The following is a 25,902-nucleotide window of genomic DNA, read 5'->3' as shown; positions in this document are numbered from 1 at the left end:
GTTATGTGCCTGCTCCAGGTATTTCTGTAGTGCCAGCTATGTAAGGATTTTTAGAAAGCATCGTATCACATTTTAACTATTTATTTGTGTGTTTTCCTCTCTAAATTCCGTGCTTCTTGAGGACAGTGCCTGCATCTTTTCTTTCTTTATCCTTGGGTGCCTAGTATAATGATAAGCTCATAAATGTTAAAGGAAAGAGGGACTTTACCATTGACTCACAAATTAGAAGCCTTCTGGTTTTTTTAATAAAGAAATTAAAGTGTGTTTCAAGTATAAATTATGCTTCAGAAAACACCATTCTGAATATTTAAAAACTTGATTATCAGAATATAAATTTTTAAGTCTGCCCGTTAGCTTTAGTGTAGTAATTGCATACTGCTGGCCTGATGGATTTACTGTGCCCTAAAGTACCCAAATTACCCACAGCAAGTAGTTTACCCACTAAAAAGGATTTTGGTCCATTATCTCATTAATCTTCAAGACATTGCTGTGAAGTAGTTAGGGAGCAAATGGTATTATCTTCTCCTAACAGCTGGTCCACACATATGTTGTGTTTTGATATTGTACAGTTTCAGCATTATTTTCTCTGTTGATCAAAAATGAAGTGAGGAATGTTGCACTGTTTAGTACTTTTTTTGTGAAACAGTATTAAATATTTAGAAGTAAAATGTTTGACCTTGACTGTTTTGGCATTAAGTGTTTTTTTGCTAGAATTCTCTTTTTATGCTAGAGTGTGTGTGGTATGGGGTATAGATGTTAATGTGAGATGTTTGTAACTAACTGGAATATAATTATGAGGCACTCTTTTTAGGGTTTTGATATTATTACTATAACAACCAGTAATTCACCTATTGGTAGGGTCAAAGTTGACTGTAGTTTTCTTTCCTTCTTTTACTAAATAAGGTTTCATTTATGTACACAAACAATGCACAGATTTTAAGTATCTCAGTGAATTTTACTAGAAGAATAATCCTTTGTATTGGCCTCCCTAACTAAGATGCAAAATATTTCCATCATTCTGGGAAGTTCCATTTTTGCCTCTTTGCAGTCAACCCCATGCCACCACTGCAAGCATTATTTAGGTTTCTGGACCATAGCGTAGTTTTGCCTGTTTTGGAATTTTGTATAAAAGTACCGTATTCAATTTGTGGATTAGATGCTTTCACTCAATATGTTTTTAAATAATACACTACTGATACATAAACAGTATGAGAGAATATTTGTAGTAAGTATATTTGACAAAGACCTCATATCCAGAACACATAAAAAGTACCTGAAAATAAAAAATTAAGAAAACTACCAATCTATGGGGCTGGCGCTGTGGCATAGCGGGTTAAATCCCCATCCTGAAGCGCTGGCATCCCCTATGGGCACCAGTTCTAGTCCTGCTGCTCATCTTCCGATCCAGCTCTCTGCTATGGCCTGGGATAGCGGTTGAAGATGGCTCAAGTCCTTGTGCCCCTGCACCCACATGGAAGGCCCAGAAGAAGCTCCTGGCTCCTGACTTCAGATCGGCTCAGCTCCGGCCATTGTAGCCATTTAGGGAGTGAACCAGCAGATGGAAGACCTTTCTCTCTGTAATTCTGTATTTCACATAAATAAAAAACAGTCTTTTAAAAAAAAATTACCAATCCAATTTTAAGAGAAGCAGCAAACTTAGCACTTCACAACAATGTAATAATGGCCATATTGATATTTGTCTTTGTGGGTGCATATATTGAAATTATATTCTACTTTATTGCTAAGTATTATCCCACTATGTGAGCAAAATACTTTTTTAAAAATCTTTTCTGCGAGGTTGGCGCTGTGGCGTAGCTGGTGGAGCCGCCGCCTGCCGTGCCAGCATCCCATGTGGCCAGTCCTGGCTGTTCCACTTCCAATCCAGCTCTCTGCTGTGGCCTGAGAAGGCAGTGGAGGATAGCCCAAGTCTTTGGGCCCCTGCTCCCATGTGGGAAGACCTGGAGAAGGCTCCTGTCTCTTTGCTCCTGGCTTTGGATCCACAGCTCTGGCCATTGTGGCCAATTGGAGATTGAGCCAGCAGATGGAGGACCTCTCTCTCTCTGTGCCTCTTCTTTGTGGTTCTGACTCTCAAATAAATGAAATAAATCTTTAACAACAACAACAACAACAAAAAAAAAACCTTTCCTTCAATTCTAGTTGTTTCCCATTGATGACTTGTAAAAAAGGTTGTTATGAGCATTCTTGAACAAGCCTTTTTTTAAAAAATTGTGGTTAAAAAGTTTAAAATTTACTCTTAACCATATTTAAGGGAATAGTACATTGGTGTTAGCTACTCATATGCTTACCCATACCAGAGCTTATTCAGCTTGGAAAACTGAAACTCCACAGCCATAGGACAAAAGCTCCCTTTTCCCTATGCATCATGCCTGGCCACCATCATTCTACTTTTTGATTCTTAGAGTTGGCTTAGATACTTCATCAATTTTTTGAAATAAATGTTTGTATAATGTTCTTCATTTTTAGCATAATGTCCTCAAGAATTCATCCACTTTGTAGCATAGGACACAATTTCTATATTTCCTTTAAGGCTCAGTGCTGTACTATTGTAGTGTATACTGCATTTTCTTTTATAGTTTGCTGTCACTTCTTGGCTATTGTGAATAGTGCAGTGGCCAAATACCTCTTTGAGATCCTGTTTTCAGTTCTTTTGGATAAATATCTAGAAATAAGATGGCTGGATTGTAACTTTTTTTTTCTTGTTTTTAATTTGAGAAGCAGAGAGTGAGAGAAACTACCCATCTGCTGGTTCTCTCCCCCAAATGCCTGTACTGGCTGTGACTGGATTGGAGCCAAAATCTGGAGCCTGGACACAATTCAGGTCTCCTATGTGGGTGGCAGAAAACCAATTACTTGAACCACTGCTGCCTCCCAGAGACTGCATTAGCAGGAAGCTGGAGTCAGGAGCTAGGCCCTGGAGTGGAACTCAGGGACTAATGTGGACATCTTAACCAGTAGGCCAGACATCTGTTCCAGTTCTGTTTTTAGTTGACGAGTTTCCTACTGTTTTCCACATTAGTTGTACCATTTTGCATCCCTGCCAACAGTGCATGAGGATACCATTTACTCCACATCCTTGCAAACACTGTTTCTCTCCTCTCCCCTCCCCTCCCCTCCTTCCCTCTTTCTTTTCTTTTCCCCCCTCCCTTCCTCCCTCCCTCTCTCCCCCCTCCCCCCTCCTCCCTCCTCTCTCCTTCCCCCCTGCTCCCTCCCTCCCCTCTCCCTCCCTTCCTCCCTTCCTGTTTGTCAGAATTAAAAGCTGAATTTTGAATGGGTTCTTGGACTGCTGGTTCATATCCGTCAGCTTGTTCAGCTTCAGCACCTGTCTCATCCCCAGTGGCTTTTGCAGAACTACCACCTTCACCTGAAGCTCCATCAGCTTTCCTGATTCAAACTTGGGCTTCTTTAACATTTTTACTTTTCTAACAGAGACATCATGGAGAGGATAAATAGATGGGCAAGCCTGTTTTGTGTCTTCTTTAATACTGTCTGGAATAAATGTATTGAGCACTTCTTTTAAGTAATTTGTTTACACCTATTGCATCCTGATTTCCATCATCTTCCAGATTTGGCAGACCTGTTGGTGCTGAGCATCAGGAGTCTTCCATATCTGGTTGTTGCATATTTTAGTAAAAATCAACACAGAACAGACAACGCAAATGACAGTAGTTCATCTTGACATCAAAATGTCCTTAATGTGTTGTACTCTGAATTAACGGTAAAACTAGTGTTCAAACAGTACTCTTTGTGTGTCTGTGTGGGCACACTGTTGAAATCTTTACTTAGTATATACTAAGTTGATCTTCTGTATATAAAGATAATTAAAAATGAATCTTGATGAAGAAAGGGATGGGAGAGGGAGTAGGAGATGGGATGGTTTGCGGGTGGGAGGGTGATTATGGGGGGAAGACCACTATAATCCAAAAGTTGTACTCTCAAAATTTATATTTATTAAATAAAAGTTAAAAAAAAAACTGACACAAAATATTAAAAAAAAAAAAAAAAGAGCTTCAATCACGGCCTGCCATTTTTTGACCACAGAATGCATTTTGTCATGGGTAAGATATGCCATGGAAGCTAGTCAGGCAGTTTTTGCATGGAACATACTCAGTTATTAGCTTGGATTGTCTAAATTCAGGTTCATCATTCTGCAGATGAAGAAGACTCATCATCAAAAAGACTCAGTTCAAACACATGGCCCTCAAGGCCATCAGATAGAATTTTGGTTCCTCAAGTCCTTGTGACTAATGTTTTTTCAGTATTTCTTACATTAAACATAGCAAGTGCTTTCACATCATACCAGTCTTTAAAAAGGGATCAACCACTTCCTTCTTGGCTCCCTTTTTACCACTTTTTGTAAGGCACGTGTTCTTGCCAGCTGGATTCCAGGGTAGTGCTCAGAGAACCACATGGACTATTTTCTGGTGTTTTGAGAGTGAGTATCTCAAAGGTAGTGAGGGCATTTCTCAGTGCAGTTGTGATTTGCATTTGCCTGATATTTAGTTATGTTGAACTTCTTCATATATGCTTGTTGGCCATTTGTATATTTTCTTTGGGAGAAATAAAGTCAACTCCTTTCCTGATTTTAAAAATTAGGTTATCTTTTATTATTGAGTGGTAGGAATTCTTTATATATTCTGGATATTATCAGTTGTGTAGTTAACAAATATTTTCTCCCAATCTGTAGACTGCTGTTTTCATTCCTGTTGATTGCTTAATAGTTTTTATTTTTGTAGCCCTAGTTGTCTATTTCTGCTTTTGTTGCCAGTGTTGTTGGTGTCCTTTCCAAGAAATCACTGCCAAATCCAATGTCACGAAGCTTTTTCTGTTTTGTTTTTTTTTTTCCTCTAGAAGTTTTATAGCTTCAGGCAATATATTGAGGTTTCAAAATCCATTTTGAGTTCATTTTTGTATATGGTGTAAGGTAAGGGTCAGACTTCATTTTTTTGTATGTGGGTTTAGTTTTACCATTGCCATTTGTTGAAGAGATTGTCCTTTCTCAATTGTGTAGGCTTATTACCTTTCTTGAAAATTATTTGGCCATATATGTGTGTGTTTCTTTATGAGATTTCATTTTATTCCTTGTTCTCTATGTGCGTTTTTTACATAAATAACATACTGTTTTGATTACTGTAGCTTTGTTTTCTGTTTTGAAATCAGGAAGTATGAGTCTTTCAGTTTGGCTTTTCTTTCTTGATTGTTTTCGCTGGCTGTTCTGGGTCCTTTAAGATTCCACATGAATTTTAGAATTTTTTTCTATTTCTGCAAAAAGTGCCATTAGCATTACAATAGGTATTATATTCAATCTGTAGATCATTTTGAGTAGTATGGACATCTAACAATATCAAGTCTTCTAATCCATAGACATGTAATGTCTTCTTATGTATTTGTGTCTTTAATTTCTTTCAGCAATGTTTTGTGGTTTTTTTAAGGTTATAAGTCTTTTGACTCCTTGTTTTTTTTTTTTTAACCAAGTATTTCATTCTTTTTTGTTACTATATAAATGACATAATTTCTTAATTTCCATTTCAGATTATTAACTGTTAGTGTGTAGAAACACAGCTGATTTTAGTGTGCTGATTTTGAACCCTACATATTTGCTAAATATGCTTAATTCTTTTTCAGAAAAAAACTTATTTTTTTTACTTATTTGAAAGGCAGAGTTACGAGGGGGAAAGGGGGGCGGGGAAGAGACAGAAAGAGATCTTCCACCTACTAGTTCATTCCCCAAATTACTGTAACAACCAGGCTGGGACAGGCCAAAACCAGGACCCAGAACTCCATCTAGGTCTCCCTCGTGGGTGGCAGTGGCCCATGCACTTGAGCCATCTTCTGCTGTTTTCTCAGGCACATTAGCAGGGAGCAGAATCAGAAATAGAGTAGCCTCAACTTGAACTCGTGCTCATATGGTATGGGATACAGGCATTGCTAGTGGTCGCTTAAACCACTGTGCCTTAACATCAGCCCCTAAATATGCTTAATTCTAACAGATTTTTGTGGAGTATTTATGATTTTCTATGCATAAGATAATATCATATGCAAACAAATATAATTGTACTGCTTCCTTTCCAGTTTGGATACCTTTTATATATTTTTCTTGCCCAACTGATCTGGCCCAACAGTATGTTAAATAGAAGTGGAGAGAGTGAGCCTCCTTGCTTTGTTGCTGATCTTAGAGAAAAAACTTTCAGTCTTTCATCACTGGGTAGCGTGTTCACAGTGGGCTTTTCTTGTGTGAGGGCATCAAAATGTTCATGGAAAATGGAATTAAAAAGTCAAAATTAGAAATATAAGCTTCACTTCTCAACCTGTGTTCCATCAAGTTCAAGACACTTTGGTAAGTGATGACACCAGCCATTTAGTCTACCCCTAAAGACCTGAGGGTCCTGGGAATTTAACAATACCAGTGCAGTTTCTTTTACATTATTAACTGAGGAAAAATGGGTGCCCGTTAAAGATTTCTGTGACGTTTGGAGACACAAAGAAGGCAGAAGGAGGAGCCAAATCAGGATTCTAAGACTGGTGCTCATGATTTCCTGTAGAAATGCTTGCGGAATTGCCCTTGTTTAATGAGAGAATTGAGCAAGAATAAGGTTGCTGTGGAGGACTCCATAGTGAAACTTTCCAGGGAGTTTTTTTCGGCCACAACTTTGGCTGACTTTCTCAGAACACTCAGAAGGAGCAGATTGACCATTCTTTGGCTCTCCAGAAAGTCAACAAGCAAAATGCTTTTCACATTCCAGAAAACTGCTGCATGACCCTTGCTGTTGGCATCATGCTTTTGCTTTGTGAAATGGACCACTTCCATCTCTTGGTAGCCATTGCTTTGGTTGTGGTTTTTCTTCAGGACCGTACTGGAAAAGCCATGTTTGATCCCTTGTTACAATTCTTGGGAAAAAAATGCTTCAGGCTCTCATCTCACTTGTTTAAGATTGTCATTAAGGGCTCTGCTCTTGTCTGTAGCTGATTTGTGTGTAACAGTTTGGGTAGCCATCAGGCAAAAAGTGCTTTATTTTAACATTTCAGTCAGAATTGTTTAAATTGAACCAGTTGAGATGTCTGTGGTATTGGCTACTGTTTCTGTCGTTAATTGTTGCTCTTCTTCAATTAGAACACATAAAAGATTAAATTTTTTTGTCTGCCATTGTGGGCTTGATCTTCAACATCATCTTATGCTGGGACTCAAACTGCCACTCATGGGATTTGGCATCACAGAGAGCGGCTTAACCCATTGTGCCACAGAACTGCTCCCTGTCTTATTCCTTTTAATAACAAATTACCTATTTGTAAGTTGCTTATTTCTTTGAAACAGTGTCCCCCATAACCTTCTTGCAAACTATCAGTGATTTCACCACATTTTCCCACTCAAACTTCACCAAAAAGTTATGTTTGGTTTGGCTTCAATTTTAGCAGAATTCATGTTGCTTTGAAGGGGTTCTTTGAAGGTGATGTCTTATCTTTGGCCTCAAATTGACCCTGTTCAGATATAGCAAATTAGTATGAATTGATTTTAGTGCAAAAGAAATTGAAATTCATGCATAGCTTTTTTTTAATCTGTGTTTTCCATGATCATATTAAAGCCTTGTGTATGGCTTCTACTATGTTTATAAGTCCCCTAAGTTGTGTGTATCCTCTTGTAGCTTGTTAAGTCAATTATTTTGACTTCTTTGTCAGATAATGCATAGGTCTCTATTTCCTTAGTTTCAATTTCTGGAAACTCATTTTGTTGATTGCACTATGTTTTCGTATTTCTTTGTACGTCTTGTGATTTTTTATTGGAATTTATGTATCTGAAAAACTGACTTCTCCCAGTGTTTACGGCTGATTTTATACATGAGAAGACCTGCAAAAATCAATCTGGGTGGAGATTTTGAATGCCTCCCACATCTATTTTGAGGATGCATCTTCTCCAGGATTTCCCCTGTAGTTTCCAATTAGAGTCCTGCTAGTTTCTGGGTTGTTTCCTCTGGTGTCTGGAATGCTACAGGCTCTCTGGTGCTGTAGCAAACACTGCTGAGGTCTGCTTTATTCTCAGAGACCCCTGATTCCCTGCCAGTGTTTTGAGTGAAGGGAGATAGAAACCAGTTTCTCAGGATGCTGCCTGAAAAGCTGCAATTTGGGGCATAGTTCCTACTCTTCCTTTTTCTCTCCCAAGGGAGAAGCCACAGATGGGAATTTTCTCATGATCAGGCGGGGCCATGCTGTTTTTGGGTAAGGGTGATTGCAGATAAAATGAGATGGTTTATTGTTCTACCCACTGTTCTTGGCAGTACACTTACCTGGGGGGTGCTGAGACCTCTTAACTGGCTTCTGGAGTTCTCATACAGGTTTTTCAGACCTTGTATTATTATTAAGTCAGTGTCTACATGGGGGCACAAGGTCTGTGACTTCCAGTCCTGCCATCTAGTTGATGTTACACTACCTCTTGTAGACATTTATTTTCATTTCTGATTATGTAAAAAATCTAGTACTGTGGTTAAGGATAGATATGCATATGTTTAACTTTTATAAGAAACTGCCAGATTCCAAGATGGCAGAAAAGGGAAGGAACTTAATGCTCTAGTCCAGGGGCAGATAGTTAAAGAAAAAAGAAAATAAATAAATAAATAAAATGAGTGCAACTTGTAGCACTGAACAGAGCTCCCTACCACACCAGTCTTGTTTATGTGATCCCTTTGATACTTAATCCTATCATTATGATCAACTATGAACTTAAACTGATCACTTTGACTAGTGAGATGGCATTGGTACACGCCACCTTGATGGGATTGAATTGGAATCCTCTGTCACATTTCTAGCTCTACCATTAGAGGTAAGTCTGAATGAGCATGTGCTGAACTGTATATTATCTCCTCCCTCTCTTATTCTCACTCTTATATTTAACAGGGATCACTTTTCAGTTAAATTTAAACACCTAAGCATAATTGCGTGTTAATGAAAGAGTTCAACCAATGATATTAAGTAAAACAAAAAGAAATACTAACAGAATAAAATAGTAAGTTGTGCCTCGACAGTCAGGACAAGGGCTGATCAAGTCATTGTTTCTCATAGTGTCTATTTCACTTCTACAGGTTTCCTTTTAGGTGCTCTGTTAGTTGTCACCAATCAGGGTGTTTATTTATTTGAAAGTCAGAGCCACACACAGAGAGAAGGAGAAACAGAGAGAGAGAGAGAGAGCAAGAGAGGGGTTTTCCATCTGCTGGTTCACTGGATTGGAAGTAGAGCAGCCAGGACTCAAACTGGCAGCCACATGGGATACTGGCACTGCAGGCTATACTCACTATGCCATAGCACCAGCCCCCAGGCTCTTGGTTTTGACCTTGCCTAACCGCAGCTATTGTGGGCACTTAGGAAGTGAACCAGTAGTTGAAAGACCTGTCTCTATCTCTGTCTCTCTTTGTCTCTCTGCCTTTCAAATATTAATTTAAGTAAATAAATTTAAAGTCACTTTGCATTTCTATACAAATTTTAGAGTCAGCTTATCAGTTTCTGCTAAAAAAATGGTGGATCTATAACTGAGTTTGCCCTTAAGCTTTTCATTAATTTGGAAGAATTGACTAATACTGAATCTTCTAAGACATGACCATGAGATGTCTCTCTGTTTCTAAATTTAAAGATTGTCCCTAATTCACTCAGCACTTGTCTGTATTTTCAGTGCATATGGTCCGTATATTTTTCAGTACGATTATTCCTAATATTTTGTTTTTCACGATACCATTGAAAATACACTTTTTAAAATACACTTTCCAATTCTTTTTGTTTAGTGTGTAAAAGTATAGTTTTGATCTTATCTGTTGGCAACTTTGCCAAGTTTACCTTTTTGCTATTTTTATAGATTCTTTGAGATTGTGTGTGTGTGTGTGGTATGTGTGTGTAAGAAACCTTTTCTTCTTCAGAAACAGAATAGTTTGCTTTTTCCTTCCCGGCCTGTAATTTTTGTTCCTCTCTCCATACCTCCTCCCCACTTTGTAAATATACAGTGTTTAGGACCTTCCACATGGTAGTGAACATAATAGTGAGAATAAACTTTCTACCTTTCTCTTGATCTTTGGGGAAAACATTCAGCCCTTCACCATTGAATATGGTGTTAGCCATTATTTGTTTTGTTTAGTTTGATCAATGTCTTTCATCAAGTTGAGGAAATATCTTTCCAGTCATAGTCCCTGAGAGTTTCATTTGTTTTGTTTTTGTTGTGAATGGGTATTGAATTTTATAAAATGATTTTCAATATTTATTGAGAAGACCATATGGTCATTGATTTGTGCATGTTAAGCCAACCTTGAATTTCACTGATAAACCCTACTTAGTACAGTATACAGTTGACCCTATCTATCCACGAGGTTCCCCCAGTCAGATAACAAAATCCATTGATGCTCAAGTCCCTTATATAATTGCATGGTATTTTCATAGAACTTATGCCTATCACCTGTATACTTAAATCATCTCTAGGTCCTGGTGTTATAGCACAGTAGGTTTAGGCTGCCGCCTGCAGCGCTAGCGTTCCATATGTATACCTGTTGGAATTTGAGTCATGCCCAGCCCACTACCAATCCAATTCCCTGCTAATGTTCCTGGGAAAGCAGCAGAAGATAGCCCAAGTGCCTGGGCACATGCCACCTACCTTGGAGACCCAGATGGAGTTCCTGGATCCTGGCTTTGTTCTGGCCCACTTTGGCTATTCCAGCTATTTGGAGAGTGAACCAGCAGATTAAAAGACTTCTCTCTCTTTCTGTGTCCCCTCCCATGTTTCTGTGTAACTATGCCTTTTAAATAAATAAATTTACAAAAAAAAAAATCATCTCTAGACTGCTTAGAGTAGATTACTAATACATTTCTATGTAAATATTTGTCATGCTTTATTGTTTAGGGAATAATGACAGTCAAAAAGTTAATACATGTTCATTACAGATGCAGCCCTCAAAGGTGAACTATAATTTTTCAATCCAGTTTGTTGAATTTGTGAATACAGAACCCATGATCTGGAGGTTAACTGTATGATTGCTTTTTACTTGTATTATCTTTTTTATATACTTTCAGATACAGTTTGCTAATACTTAGTTGAAATTTTGAATATATGTGTGAGGCATATTGATCTGTTATTTCTTTAATGATACTGTCATTTTTTTTCCTGTGTGTGGGCCCAGAATATGATTAATCTTGGTGACTGTTTGGGGTATAATAACATTTATCAACATAATATTAATTTTGCAATTGTTGGGTCTGTTTTCATCTAAATACTTTGAATTTTAGATAGATTATTTTTCTGCTCTGTGATTTACATTAATTTTTTTACTTTGAAGTTTCCAAATATTTCCCTATTCTTCAACTATTATAACTGTGATTTCCTAAAAATGTTTTCACATATATATCCTTTTTAAAAAAGATTTATTTATTTATTTGAAAGGCAGAGTTGCAGAGAGGCAGAGAGAGAGAGAGAGGGAAAGATCTTTCATCTACTGGTTCACTCTCCAAACGGCCCCCGGCAGCTGGAGCTGGGCCAATCCAAAGCCAGGAGCCAGAAGCCAGAAGCCAGAAGCCAGGAGCTTCTTCCAGGTCTCCTACGTGGATGCAGGGGCCCAAGCACTTAGACCATCTTCCACTGCTTTCCCAGGCCATAGCAGAGAGCTGGATGGAAAGTAGAGCAGTCAGGACTGGTACCAGCACCCATAGGGGATGCCAGCACTGCAGGCGCTGGCTTCACTCACTGTGCCATGGTGCCGGCCCCACATATATGTCCTTTTAATTTTGAAGACTTGACTGCCAATTCCAAGTTGTGTGTTGCTTGGGTCTCTTTTTCTAAGGATACGTTTTTCTCTTGACCTTGGGTAACAGTCATGTTTCTTTGCATATCCACTACTTTTTTATTATCACTCAGACATCATTGGTTATGTGATACAGAGTCTCTGGATTCTGTTATCTTTGTAGGAATATTGAGTTTTGTTTGTGAAGTAGTTCCTCTGTTGCCTTAGTTCTCTTACTGAACTGTTTTAGGGTATTTTTCTTTTTTCTGTTATTGTAGTTTTTGATTTTACAATTTTTATTTTTTTAACTTTTGTATTTTCATTTCTAACTCTTGATAATTTGAATATTAAAAGACTCTGGGTACTCTTAAAAGCTTTGGAGAGTATTTTCTTTGTTTATTTTAGTAGGCAGTTGATCCAGTTAGGTTTAGGTGGCAAGGTCTGGCCCAGTCTTCTGTGGCCTCTTATTTATTCTAAGGTTCACCCAGTCCCAAACCTTGGTGGACTATTTTGGTCTGGGCAACATTTGCACCCAGAGGTCAGTCTTGTACTTGACCACACTGTTGATCTCAAATCCTTTGTGATGTTTATTCAGTTCAGTTCCTTTTTGCTCAGGGCTCAGGGGGTGAATCCACACGCAGATTTAAAGGAGCCTTTTCTCAGCTCTGTCCTCTTACCTTTCCCCATGGACCCTCCCTTTTTGATATGCTGCCTAGTAAGCGGAGGCCTTAGCCTTGCCCCTTGATCATATTTGTGGTGCCTGCATGTAACTCAGAGCAAGTCAGGGAGAAAACAAGCCTGAACGTATTGATGCTGCCCCGTTGGGTGGCTAGCACTCTGCCTGCCTGACTTTGCAGGTGTGTTCCTGGGGCTTATCTGAAATGGCAAAAACTTTGTCTTAAGGTGTCTCCTCCCTCCCCACCATCTGAAAGAAAGAATGGGTTTTATCTTGGAGCTTTTCCTATCTAAGTCTGCTTCCCCTGTTTCCCCAGGAGATAGGGGAAGTGCCAGACAGATACAAAGAGATGCAAAACAACAGCAGTAAAAACAGGGAAATCATTACCCTATTATGATTGTTCTGTGAATTTTGGTTTCCTTCCCCAGTCCCCATTCTCTTATGTACTTTTTAGAGTCTTCCTATCATTGTTGTATGTAGTCTGTCCTTGGTTTTTAGTTACAGTTATTGCAGGAGAGTGGATGGTGTGTGTTCATTCCATATTTCTCTGAACCCAGATTCCTCTGTATTAGCTTTGAAACAACATACATTAATGAAAATTCCTCAAGTATTGTGTAATGTTCTTATGGATTTGTTCACTCTATAGGAAGAAGGAAATTTGGGATCCTTCTATGTCATCTTTGTCTCATGCCATCTTTTGTATTTTCCTGGGCAAATGAGCTTTTAAACTATAAATAAAAAGATATATATAGATATAGATATAAAGAAAATTTCTAGATGCTTAAAATATCCAAGCAATATGGTGGTCATGAGGCTAACTTATGAAAATGTGATAATTTACATATTCCATATATTTGTCAAACTCAGGGACTTGTCATGAGGCATCTTTCTCTTCCACCTATAGATTTGACATTAATAATTGGTATCATCTAGCCTTATTAATAATTTTGAATATTAATCCTGTGGATTCTTGCCATCTGTTCAGATAAGAATTCTGAATACCAGCTCAAAATAGAACATGGTAAGTTATGAATGGTTTATTCAGTGAAAGAAATGCACGGGAAAGTGAGGGCTTTATTTAGGGGAGAAGGAAGTCTAGAAGCTAAGTTGGGTGCATACCAGGCGGAGGGCAGAGCAAGAGCTATGTGGAGCAAGTGTATGATCATGAGCAGGAGAGCAAAGGCAGAGAGCTGGCCAGAGGCTGAGTATCTGAAGGCACTGGGCAACAGGGAAGGGGCCCACCATGTTCCAGGCCTTTTATTTACAGAGTCTGATTGGCAGGTAGGCGTCCAGGTGAGATTACACAGAGGGTGTGGTCTTCCAGCTTACAAATATAATCAATTTTATCCTATTTGCCTGCCTATATCAATAACTATGCCTTTTTCTTGAACCTGGTGTTTTCCTTACTTTGGACTGTTCATTCTTTCTGTTCTCAACAGACTCTTATTCATCTAGAGCATCTCTAAATCTTGTCACTCTTGCCCCTCAGCAGGCTTTCCTTTATCTGCTCGCTAGTTTCCTTTGCAGTGACTGGGGACTGCTTTGGATTGTCATAATCCTTTGTCAAACTCTCCCACTGTGTGACACTCCCATCTAGTTCTGCCTTCAAAATTTCAAAACATATAGATAAAACATGTATCCTAATTCTCCCTCTTTGAGTTTATTAGTTTGAAAACATTATAGTCCTTATGGCTACTAAATAGAAGAAATTTAGAATCATGTTGGCATGATTTGCTGAATTTTTTCCTTGACAATGTAGCTCATATTGTTTCCCTTAATTTCTTTGCCACCTGTTCATGAAGGCCCTCATTGCTTTGTCCCTTCTGTTTCTTTCTATTTTGTTTTGAAATTTACTTTTCTTTAAAGATTTATTTATTTATTTGGAAGGCAGAATTACAGAGAGAGAGGGGAGAGATCTTCCATCCACTGGTTCACTCCCCAAATGGTTGCAATGGCTGGGGCTAGGCCAGACTGAAAATAGGAACCATGAGCTTCAGCAGGATCTCCTATGTGGGTGCAGGGCCCCAGGGACTTGGGCCATCTTCCATTGCTTCCTCAGGCACATTAGCAGGGAGCTGAATCAGAAAGGGAGCAGCTGGCACTTGACTGGCACCCATATGGGATGCCAGCATCACAGCCAGGAAGGTGATGACTTAACCTGCCATGCTACAGCGCCAGCCCCTGAAATTTATTTTGTAAAAATGCTAGTTTATAGGAGAAAAGCAGAAAATATAGGTAAATGAGAGGAAGAAAAATTATCTATATTCACACAATCCAGAGTTAACTAATTATTCTGAATCTTTCCTTGTGATGTTTCTCAACTTTTTCATACTAATACACATACACACACATAGTTTTTAATGTATTTTGTAAAAGTGAAATTACATTATGCATACTATTTTTTTTTTTTTTTGGACAAGCAGAGTGGACAGTTAGAGAGAGAGAGAGACAGAGAGAAAGGTCTTCCTTTTGCCGTTGGTTCACCCTCCAATGGCCGCTGTGGTAGGCGCGTTGCAGCCGGCGCACCACGCTGATCCGATGGCAGGAGACAGGTGCTTATCCTGGTCTCCCATGGGGTGCAGGGCCCAAGGACTTGGGCCATCCTCCACTGCACTCCCTGGCCACAGCAGAGAGCTGGCCTGGAAGAGGGGCAACTGGGACAGGATCGGTGCCCCAACCGGGACTAGAACCCGGTGTGCCGGCGCCACAGGCGGAGGATTAGCCTAGTGAGCCACGGCGCCGGCCTATGCATACTATTTTACAAACTGCTTTTTTCACTTAATCTGTAACTTGTATCAAAAAATTTCTTCACCAGCACATCAACTCTTTGGATAACAGAACTTCACACTTCTGTCTAATGTTCTTCAAATATAGCTAAGATTCTCACGAGCCTTGCTTAGAATATTTCCGTGGCACACTCTTGCTTTCAAGATGAGTTTTGTATTTATTCACCTGTCCCCCTGGAACAGTCAGGGAAGAAATGAGAAGCTACCATAGAATATGGAAAGAACCACTGTGGTGCTGAGGAGAACAAGAGCAGTGTCTGTTATAGAGTGTAGGCCATGGCTACTCCAAGAAGTGCATTAAGCTCGTTCCCAAAGAGTGTCTGGATTAAGCCGGTTTGGAAACATACAGGATGGAGTAGGATTTGTTTGAGGTTGGAAGGGGAAACTTCCTAGAGGAAGTATAACCACAAGTAAAGCCCAAGATCTCCAGAGGCTGGAGATACCCTCACCCCTGTCGGAATGGCTGTTACCTAAAAGACAGAGTAACAAGTCCTGGTGAGAAAGGGGAACTCGTATATACTGTTGATGGGAATGAAAGTTAGCACAGCCACTGTGGAAAACAATATTGAGATTGCTAATCTAGAAACTTGCCATATGATCCAGCATTCCCACTGCTGGGATTGGATATACCCAAAAGACATGAACTCATTGTGTCAGAGATACTTGCACCACCATGTTTATAGCAGCACTGTTCACAGTAGCCAAAATATGGAATCAGCCAAGGTGTCCATCATCAGATGAATGGATAATGTGACATAAATACACAGTAGAATATTATTCAGCTATAAAAAAGAATGGAATTCTACCATTTGCAAAAAACTGGATGCAACTGGAAGACATCATAAGTGAAATAAGTCAAACACAGGAAGACAAATACCACATGTTCTCTCTGATACCTGGGAGCTAAAATTTTTAAAAGAATGAAAAAAAAAAGGAAAGAAATACCTCTGTGTATCAGTATTGCTGCAAACATGGTTTGTCAGACTGTGTTGTATACCTTTGTCAAACCAGTGGTTAAGAATGTTGTGCTACTACAGCTTTAATGATCTGTGATCATTTTAAAATTTACTGTACATGAGTGAAATGGTCATCTTTCCATTTGATTATTGTTTACAGCCCTTGCCTATATTCCTGCTGGGCTAGGGTCTTTTTTACTTTTTACTTGTTGAACTCTATTTAGTGAAGCATTAAGCTCTAGACTGTGATATAAATGAAAAATATGTTATCTCAAAAACTGGAAGGCAAAGGAAGGAAGGGAGGGAGTGAGGAGATATCATTATATTCTTAGAATGGTATATATGAACTACGTTGAATCTGTTCTCTTTGTAATAATATCAAGTTAACATGAAAAAATAAAGTATCAAGTGGTTTTAAAAGTTCATGGAAAATAGAATTAAGAGATAAATTTATTTTGCTGCAGAAAATTTTGAAATCCATGTATTGTGTTTTTCATAATATATATTTCCATGAACTTTTGAAAGATTCCTTGTAGACAAGGATTTCATTTTTTTGTACCAAAATAAACTTATCCTTTAATTGTGTTTTCCATGAACTTTTAAAAAGTATTCTGATATAGCACACACTTTATAAAAAGATAAAGAAAGTTACTCATATTCATTAAGTTTTTTCTTTCTGAGTACAGCAAAAAAGAAAGACAAATAATATTTCTTTGATGAGTCTAATGCTATCTTTCATAATAAACTTTTAGCTCATAGCATGTTCCTGTCTATAAAGTTCCATATCTGTAAACTGATGGAACTTGAATTCCCTTGAGGTTCGTGATGTTGTAACCGTATGTAATGTATTACTTCTTTAATATAGCAGACAGGGTGCAAATTACATTGCAGTATGGTACAGTGATCTCCCAAAGCCACTGGGTCTTAATAAAAAAAAAAAAAAGTACCACATTTATATAATGCACTTTCCTTGAGTATTTACATTTAATAAATATTCTTCACAGATCTGTTCAGCAAATATAACAAATGGAAGTGAAGCACAATCCCACTGTATGAAGGCTTCTTCAAAGGCATCTTTGGGAACCTTCTGTAGTTCATATTTGAATTGTGCAGTATTTCAGATAAGTAAATGTCTCTTGCTGAATCTCTAGTGGCAGTATTTAAATCAGTCTACTAGAGTGCCTCTACTGATCTACCCAAAACAATTGCTGATAACTTGTTATTATCGCACAAAATACTGGTCGTTTTTATTATTATCTTCATTGTTATTCTACTTTATTCATTCAGGTGTTAGTCAACATGGCTGTCAGTGTTCTGTGGCATTTTTGCTGTTGAAAAATATTTTATTGAAAGCATACTAATTCCCAAACATGGAGAGAAATATGATTAGCCAAAACCTCTGACAGTACTGAGAGAGAACAGGAAACACATACATTATTATAATGATTACAGCTTAAAAATATTTCACATAGTTAATTACAGTTTATATTATCTCTGTATTTGGCCAGTGTATATTATATGTGTCATAATAACAAATTATCCCAAAATTCAGGGGTTTAAAACAGTACTGTCTCATGGTTTCTGGAGGCCATAAATCAGGCCAGGCCTAGCTGGGTGTCCTGGCTGAAGGTCTGTGACAGGCTGTGGTCAGGATCTGCTCCAGGATCACTCAGGTGGGTGTTGGCAGGACTCAGTACCTTGTTGGCTGCTGGCCACAGGCCAATTTACAACACGGCAGGTGGCTTCATTAGAGCTGAAAAGCCAAGAAGAGCCAGGAGAAGGAGGGAGAAGTATGAGCCAGTACAGAGCAGCAAGAAGTCTTTTGTAACGTTATCTCAGAAGAGCTATCCCATCACTTACTCGACATTGTATGACCAGGTACTGAGCCAGTAGACCACTCAGTGGGCATGGATACCAGAGCATCCAAAAATGTATTGAAAAAACTATGAAAACTTTTTAAGACCATAACTTTCTGTTTTTAAGAGGATGCATTCTGTCCTCTGAGTCAGATTGCTTCCACATGTATACATACTGAACATAGCTCTAAGTATGAAATGGTAGGCTAACCAGAGATCTGAGTTATAACGAATACTGGAAATTGAGAACTTTGCTGTTTTTGGCTGGTGTCCGTCCCTTCTCCGTATTCGCCAGACCGCTGGGCTGCCCCATGGTGGATGGATAATGTCCTCAAAGCTTCTTGGCTGGTGTCTATGTCCGTGTGAGACTGTCACCTTCTACAGCTCCTCTCTGGACACTGGCTGCAGCAGGCTTTTTCTCATGATTCTATGAGATATGCATCTTTGGCATATTTAAGTAGTTACATATTTAAAGTTAGTGTCCAAATCACTACTTTAGAGAAAACTCAACTTTTACTAACCAGTAAGTGTGAGGTGATATAGGCGTGAGGGAGTGGTCACAGCGTGCCTAACTAACCCAGTCTGCTTTGTTAACCCAGAGCCTTTCCTGGCTCCAAGAGCACCCAGCCTGCACAGCCTGGACCACTTTAGTTTCCAAGAGGCCAGGCTAAACATTCCCAGAACAGTCTGGACCCGTGCTTCCCAAGCACCGTGCCTTCTGTGGGTTTGGACTTGCTAAATCTCTTGGTGCCATCCAGAAATACTGTGTTGGGCAACATAAAGATTGAAGTTCATGTGCAAAGCATTTTGAAGATTGCACATGCCACTGGACATTCCAGTAAATCAGCAAATGATTGTTAGTGTTCTGATCTATCAGGCAAAAGTTTTTATATTCATAGGACCCATCTTACTTCTATTGTACCTGGGGTTTACTTTATACAGATGAGTGAGTGATGACAGAGAGTCTGTCGGCATTGAAGGTTGTGTTACTTTCAGTTCTCCAGAGAAAGGGGCCTCCCACACCCTTGACGGCTGCAGGGGATAGTCAGGAGGCAGCAGTTGAAAAAGGAGAAAGCAAGGCCAAGTGGCTTCATTGTGGTTTTCTTCTGAAAGAACAAACAAGGTGGGGAGTAGAGGCAAGTTTGATCAAGTTTGGGATTGGCTAGGTTGAGTGATTTTGGTGGGCTCTGGGTTACAGGGTTAGTTTCTCTTTGACTCGGGACTTGGCCCTTGAGGTGATTGAAAGAGGGAGAAATACTGGGTTAGGTGTGAGACCAAGATAAAAGAGGAGGCCAGGGTATGAGCTTTGAACTGGTTGGTTTGCATATGGACCGAGATCCAGGAAATCACTCCTGTTCCTAACAATTAGCTCCACCTGCCCCTTCCCCAGAGAGACAGTCTTTCTCCCCACTAGCTAACTCTTCAACATGTCAGAGTATCATAAAATATAGAAGAAACTAAAAAAACTGGTTAGTTCCATCCACCAACAAATGGGAAGTTGCAAAATTGTGTTTCATACTAAGAAGGCTGGGACAAGCAGCAGTGTTGTCTTGATTGGTGCCCTGACATCTTGTGCAGACCACACTGAGAGGGGAAGCTGAGGCAGATAGTTTTACAATTTTTTAAGCTTCCAGTGTTGACACTACTCCATGTCACCCTGTACTGCTCCTGTGTGCACAGACTGCCTGTGGGGAGTGGCCGATGTCTCCCATTGCCATCGCCAGTTCAAACCCCATGCACAGGTGCAGAGCCCTTCGAGCCTTAGTTCTCGCCACAGATGCTGTCTGCAGCAAGGGTTAGGTGGAGGAGTATAACTCTGTGACTTCTTCTCCTTTGCCATCAGCAGTAAGGGCTTGGGGTGTTGCAGTATCTCATTTAATCTTCAGTCCCTGATGTTAGCTGCAGTTCATTGAGGAGGAAATTGAGCCATGGAGAGGTTTAGGAACCTGGGTAAAGTCACAGAATCTCTAAGGGACGAGTATGAATTTGAGACGAGTTAGACTGAGACCAGAGTTTATGATTGTAGCTACCATTAAATTACATCCCAGTTCTTCCCCACCTCCATGCCCTCCGAGCGCTCTTACACTTAAAACCTCCTCGGGACTCATATGCTCATCCTGACTCTTTGACCTTCCTTTGTCGGACCCAATCTTGGTGGTATCCGTGTGCAGTCTAGTCATCTCTTCCTGTTCAGGTGTTTTTCGGCCCTCCTGCCATCTAGAGGAGACCTTTTTCTTCCTCCTCCTGCACCAGGCTTCCACAAGAATGCTCTCCTGTGTGTTCCATGGCCCTTCTCTCTCCGCCCTCTTCCCTTCCACTCCCTGTAACCCTAAGAATGCAACTCAGAGTGAGCTGTCGATGTATTTTCAGGTAGGATATGAAATCAAATGTTTAAGATTCAGGAGCACTGCTTTTAATGGAGCGCGAAAATGATTCTATTGGAGCAGTTAGGCTGTGTCTTTTTCTATTTCTTTTTTAAACGAAGGCAGTTTATTTCCTCAGTTCTCCAGGAGAATCTTAGAAAATGATTCACATTCCTCTGTTAATGGCACGTTTTCCTTTCTGTGTTTTTCACGAGTGATTCTTCCTCTTCCTCTTTCCTCACCCTCCCTGCCTCCTCCGCAGTGTCCTGAGAGCATCACACGAGGATGTGAGAAGCACCACCCGTATCCGTTTCACTTTGCCCCCGTTATTAAAGGTTACCTTGGGTTGGGTTCTCCCTGAAGTAAGCCATAAGCCTGAGAATTTAAATGAAACTGATTGATGAAGGAGATCCCAAGGATACGCCAATAAGGAAATGAGGAAAGGAAAATAGGGAAGGGGAGAAAAGTCAAACCAGGGTTTGATTCTGTCAAGTGCTGGACACCACGTGATTAGCAGGTGGTAACCCTGGAGGTTGTGTCTCCTTTGCAGGGCAGTCACTGGCCACCCATGAGGTCCCATTGAGTGTGCCAGAGCCAGCTCCCCATGTCGTTTAGGGATGTGCCGCTATGAGCAGTGAGGGGTGGGCGTGTCCGTGGGCTGGGTACATGGACCTGGTGAAGGGGATCTGAGGATTTTTGGATAGGGCACTGGCAGTGTCCACACTGAGGTGACAGCAGGAAAACCCGAATACTCATCCGATGTGTTGCCTTCCTTTGACATTTGGGACACTTAAGAATCAGAGAGAGAATCATCTGCTTCCAGTCTCACAGCTGGTGAGTAACAGGAAACAGACTTAGAACCCATGTGTCCTTTCTCCCTAGCCAGTGTTCATTTGCACCAGCTGATAGTGGCAAAGAATATTACTTGACATATTATAACTTTTCCTTTATCCCTCAATCTCTTTAATATTCTAGTCATTCATTAGAACCTTTTAAAGTGTATTTTAGGAGCCGGCGCTGTGGCACAGTGGGTTAAAGCCCTGGCCTGAAGCGCCAGCATCCCATATGGGTGCCAGTTCTAGTCCTGGCTGCTCCTCTTCCAATCCAGCTCTCTGCTGTGGCCTGAGAAAGCAGTAGAAGGTGGCCCAAGTCCTTGGGCCCCTGCACCCAAATGGGAGACCAGGAAGAAGCTTCTGGCTCCTGGCTCCTGGCTCCTGGCTCCTGGCTCCGGATCAGCACAGCTCCAGCTGTTGTGGCCGTTTGGGGAGTGAACCAACAGAAGAAGGGCCTTTCTCTCTGTCTCTCCCTCTCACTGTCTGTAACTCTACCTCTCAAATAAATAAATAAAATTAAAAAAAAAAAAAAACAAAAAAAAAACAAAAACGGAAGAAGATTGCCCAAGTCCTTGGATCCCTGCACCCACATGGGAGACCTGAAAGAAGCTCCTGGTTCCTGGCTTCAGACTGGCACAGCTCCTGCTGTTGCGGCCATCTGGGGAGTGAACCAGCGGATGGAAGATCTGTCTCTGCCTCTCTCTCTAACTCTGTCTTTCAAATAAAATAAATCTTTTAAAAAAATAAAGTGTACTTTAAATCAATTTATTAAGATACAACTTATGGGGCCAGAGCTGTGGTGTAAGGGGTTAAACTGTCGCCTGCAGCTCTCCCATTTGGGCACTAGTGTAACTGTCAGTAGCTCCAAGACTTCTGATCCAGCTCCCTGCTAATGTACCTGGGAAAGCAGTAGAAGATGGCCCAATCGCTTGGGCCCCTGCACCCACATGGGAGATCTGGATGAAGCTCCTGGCTTCAGCATGGCCCAGTGCTGGCTGTTGTGGCCATTTGGGGTGTGAACCATCAGGCAGAAAAAAAATCTCTCGCTCGGTCTCTCTCTCTCTCTCTCTCTCTCTCTCTCTGTAACTCTACCTTTCAAATAAATAAATCTTGAAAAAGAGGATACACTTATATACCATAAATTGTACTTATTTTTAGAATATAGTGCATAAATTTTGACAAATATATACTATATAACCATCACAATAATCAAGATACAGAATATTTCCATTCCCTCAAAAAGCCTTTTGTGCTTCTTTGTAATGAGTATGTAGCATCACTGCTTGGTGCTGGCATCCACAGATCTGCTTTCTGGTTTTGGCTTAGATTTGCCTTTGCCTAGGGTTTCATGTAAATGGAATCACACAGCGTGGACTCTTTATGCTTGAAATCTTTTCTCAGCATGTGTTTGAGATTCATACATACATTGCTATGTATTATTTCTTATTCCTGAGTAGTATTTCATTGTGTTTTATGTACCATGATTTGCTTAGTTATTACTTATAATGTGCAGTTTTAATTTAAAAACTGTTAATGAACATTTGTGGAGAGTTCTTTTTATGCATACTCATTTTCATGTATCTGAGGTAAATAACAAGGTACAAAATTGCTGGGCCATATGGTAATGGCTAATTTGTTTTCCAAAGCGCCTGTACCATGTTACATTCCAAGCTGCAATGAAGTGGGCGTTCCAGTAGCTCCAGATCCTCTCTAACACCTGACAGTGCCAGTTTAAAAAGTTGAGCCATTTTAGATAGTGTAAGGTGGTGTCACATTGGAATTGTAACTTGTATTTCCCTGCTGACTAATTGTGGAGCCCCTTTTCATCTATTCCCTGCCCACTGATGTTTCCGTACTCCTTTGTGAATTTTCTGATCAAACCTTGACTGTGTGTGGGGAGAGAGGGGTCATTTTTGGTCTCTGTTCAGTTCCATAATCACTGTTTTATTGGGATTATGCTTATTCCATAATCTCTACATTTCACACTTGTTTCTGTTGTCTTACTTTTGTTTCTATTCAGATTTGTAGGTGAGATTTTTGTGGTTTTTTGTTGCATCTAGTAATTTCATGGTGGATGTAGATGTTATAAGTTGCTTTATTTTTGTTTTGTTCATTTTTTTTGAGTGGGTACTAGATTTTCATGTCTTTTAAAGAATTTTATTCTTTTTTTTTCCTGACTACCAGTTAAGTTACTTGCTAATCAGCTTCATTCTTTGAGTCTTATTTTACTTTTTTTTTTTTTTTTTTAATTTGAAAGACATGCGGGGGCTGGGGGGCGTGTGTAGAGAGAGGGATATCTCAGCTTCTGGTTCACTCCCCAAATGCTTGCAAAAGCTGGGGCTGGGTTGGGGCTGAAGGCAGGAGCCCGAACACCACCCAGGGAACCAGCTACTGGAGCCGTCACCTTCTGGCTACCAGGGTGCACATTCACAGGAAGCTGGAAACAGGAGCAAAGCCAGGGCTTGACTTGAACTCATTCAGCCCTGTGTTCTGAAATTCAAACTGGCAGCTTAAGCACTAGGCCAGATGCTTGCCCCTGGGAGCTTGTGTTGAAGCTTGTTAGGTCTGGCTCACAGTGTCCTTTCAACCCTATTACTAAGGTGTAACCTTGCTGTGGTCTCCACAGAATTCCCCAGATGCTCACTGTGGCCTCTGCCCTCTGGCTAGCCATAAGTTGAACCTGTCACAGCCGTGTGTGAATTAGGGGACTTTATCTGCCTATGAATCCCAGTTGTACTTTGTCTGGACTTGGGCATTATACCTTTACACTTGTGCATCTTAGCATTCACTCACAGACTTGCTATAATCCCTGTGCAATTTTCTGCAATGTTTCTAGTCTCTGACTTCTACAATCCCACCTGTCAGGACCTTCCTGAAATCTACCTCCCCAGTCTCCCCAAATCAGCAGGACCTCCATTCTCTGCTTTGCTTCTCCCTCTTTGCACTGATGTCCAAAACATGTCTTCAAGTGGAAGTGTGCAGTAATCAGTTGTAGAGGTCATTTCCCTTCTTTCAGAGTTCACAGCCCTGTACTGCCTGTTGTCCAACTTCAGAAAATCATTGTTTCCTATATTTCATTCCGTTTTCCAGTTGTTTACGGTAGCCCTGTTAATGCATCATGTCTCTCTTTGAGTGTTTTGTAAAAGCTCTCCATTCTTGTGTAATAAGCTTTCTGTATTTTCCATATTAAGGTTACCAATTCTCTACTGTATTATTTGGTATTAGGGTTAGATCACACTCAGTCATGGTCAATATTCTGCTGGAGACAGGATTTTATGTCATCATGCCATCAGTTTTACTCCTTTCAATATTTTATTTGTTGTATTATTGAATACAATATATTGAAAAGTATGTAGATTGAAATATGTAGTTGAATAAATATTTTTAAAGTGAACAACCTTGTAATTCTGGCAAGTGAAGGAAACAGGACATTATTGTTCTTGTTTTTCCCAAATAAACCTTTTATTTAAGGAATACAAATTTCATAAATACAGCTTTAGGAATATAATGATTCTTCCCACCATACCCCTCCCACCCTTATCCCCACCCCTCTTCCTCCTCCCTCTCCCGTTCCCAGTCCCATTCTCCATTAAGATTCATTTTCAATCAACTTTATACACAGAAGGCCAACTCTATTCTAAGATTTCAGCAGTTTGCATGAGTGTGCACACACACACACACTGAGAACAAGTTTTACAATTAAGTCTCATAATACAACTCATTGAGGACAGAGGTCCTGCATGGGAAGTTAGTGCATAGTGATTCCTGTTGTTAATTTAACAATTAACACTCTCACATATGACTTCAGGACCATCTGAGGCTCTTGACATGAGCTGCCTAGGCTATGGAAGCCTTTTGAATCCACAATCTCCTTCAGTATTTAGACAGGGCCATAAGCAACGTGGAAGTTCTTCTTCTCCCTTCAGAGAAAAGTACATCCTTCTTTCATGGGCCACTTCTTTTTGCTGGGTCTCACTCAAAGAGATCCTTCATGTAGAACATTCTTTGCCACAGTATCTTCACTTTCCATGGCTGAAATGCTCTTGTGGGCTTGTCAGCCAGACCATGATGCCTTAAGAGCTGATTCTGAGGTCAGAGTGTTACTTAAAGCAATTGTCAATCTATGAGTCTGCTGTGTGGACTGCTTCCCATGTTGGAACATTCTCTCCTATTTAATTTTATCTATTATTATTATTACCAGACACTTGATCTTATTTATATGATCGCTTTAACACTTAATCCTATTATATGTTCACTTTAACACTTAATATGATCATTTTAATGCTTAAGATGGTGTGGTTTTTTTTGTTTGTTTTCTTTTGTTTTGACAGGCAGAGTGGATAGTGAGGGAGAGACAGAGAAAGGTCTTCCTTTTTGCTGTTGGTTCACCCTCCAATGGCCGCTGCGGCCGGCGCATCTCGCTGATCCGAAGCCAGGAGCCAGGTGCTTCTCCTGGTCTCCCATGCAAGTGCAGGGCCCAAGCACTTGGGCCATCCTCCACTGCCTTCCCGGGTCATAGCAGAGAGCTGGCCTGGAAGAGGGGCAACCGGGATAGAGTCCGGCACCCCGACTGGGACTAGAACCTGGTGTGCCGGCGCCGCAAGGCGGAGGATTAGCCTGTTGAGCCACGGCGCCGGCCAAGATGGTGTTTTTACCACCCAGCCTAATGGAAT

At 40.3% G+C, this 25,902-nt stretch overlaps 1 protein-coding gene and 1 pseudogene across 1 annotated transcript in view; one reads left to right on the top strand and one right to left on the bottom strand.

The window, feature by feature from the left end:
* WWC2 (WW and C2 domain containing 2) overlaps positions 1-25,902 on the top strand; it is a 244,760-nt gene that overhangs the window by 106,008 nt on the left and 112,850 nt on the right. The window lies entirely within an intron of this gene.
* On the bottom strand, positions 101-20,213 carry LOC133775440 (small ribosomal subunit protein eS1-like; annotated as a pseudogene).

The sequence above is a fragment of the Lepus europaeus genome, chromosome 16 (genome assembly GCF_033115175.1).
Source record: "Lepus europaeus isolate LE1 chromosome 16, mLepTim1.pri, whole genome shotgun sequence".
Classification (NCBI taxonomy): Eukaryota; Metazoa; Chordata; class Mammalia; order Lagomorpha; family Leporidae; genus Lepus; species Lepus europaeus.
The sequence above is the reverse complement of the archived record's forward strand: the minus strand, read 5'-3'. Positions and strand labels throughout refer to the sequence as shown.